Source organism: Rhagoletis zephyria, unplaced genomic scaffold, assembly GCF_001687245.7.
Source record: "Rhagoletis zephyria isolate East Lansing unplaced genomic scaffold, Rhagoletis_zephyria_1.1 Rzeph_scaffold_31973, whole genome shotgun sequence".
Lineage (NCBI taxonomy): Eukaryota > Metazoa > Arthropoda > Insecta > Diptera > Tephritidae > Rhagoletis > Rhagoletis zephyria.
Genome location: NW_016189029.1, coordinates 2,642 through 4,013, shown reverse-complemented (window position 1 = coordinate 4,013; position 1,372 = coordinate 2,642).

The window sequence follows — 1,372 nt, the reverse complement described above, 5'->3', positions numbered from 1 at the left end:
GCCGAATCAAAAGTCTCATCGAAGAAAGCCTCGACATCACAATCAACAAAACCCTACTCTGGAGCGACTCACAAACAGTTATTTTGTGGATACGTTCGCATACAAGGGCGTATAAGCCGTACGTCGCCCATAGAATTGCCGAGATCCTTACCACGACTACGATAGATCAGTGGCGTTGGTTGCCTACTGCCATGAATGTGGCAGACGACGCAACACGCGCTCAGCCGAGTCTCGAGTTTTCACAGCACACACGCTGGTTTAAAGGACCAGATTTTCTACAACAAGCCGAGGAATGTTGGCCACGAGAAACCACCCTAACGCCAGACGAACGTGCCAACAAAGAAGAAACCAGCCGATGTTTGCTTGCCTGCAACACAGGTGAGACATTTATCACATTTACTAATTTTTCATCATTCTTGAAGTTGACGAGAACCGTCGCTTGGGTACTTCGATTTACCAACAACGCCAGAAAGAAGAATTGCAAAGACGGAGAACTAGGGTTTGATGAATTAACCGTAGCCGAAAAGTTGATATGCCGGATAGTCCAGAAGGAAGTGTACCCGCAAGAAATTGAACTCTTACACAGAAAGGAACCATTGTCAAAGAGATGTAGCCTTTATCCTCTCACTCCCTATTTGGATGATAGTGGATTGTTGCGGGTGTATGGGAGAATAGACGCTGCATATTGCTTACCACTCGCCGCCCGCCGTCCGATTATCCTGCCAGGAAGCCATTATGTCGCTGGACTAGTTGTAGCGGACCACCATCGAGAGCGACACCATCAAAACGACAACTTGGTAATGAACGAGATTCGCCAACGTTATTGGGTAACGGCCATACGCGGTACACTGAAGAACGTTAAGAGGCATTGCCCAGTTTGTATACATGAGAGAGCTAAACCAGCCGACCCATTAATGGGTCAATTGCCAAAAGATCGACTTACACCTTATGTTCGACCATTTTCCTACTGCGGAGTGGACTATTGTGGCCCATTTAACGTCGCTATCGGTCGCAGAAGGGAAAAACGGTGGATTGCGCTGTTCACCTGCCTGACAACCAGAGCAGTTCATCTTGAGTTGGCGGAAAACCTCTCAACCGATGCGTTTATACTGTGCCTTCGCAACTTTGTTAATCGGCGGGGCGTACCCATACGTATCCGTAGCGATAATGGTACGAATTTTGTTGGCGCCCAAAAGGAGATAAACCAGAGTGAAAGATTATTCGATTTCGACGCTATCGAACGCGAAATGTCCAGGCGCAAGATTGAATGGGTATTTAACTGTCCAGCTGACCCAAGTAGCGGAGGCTGTTGGGAGCGTCTGATTCAATGCACCAAGCGACTTCTACATCGAGTTTTGAAGGAAGAGGCGCC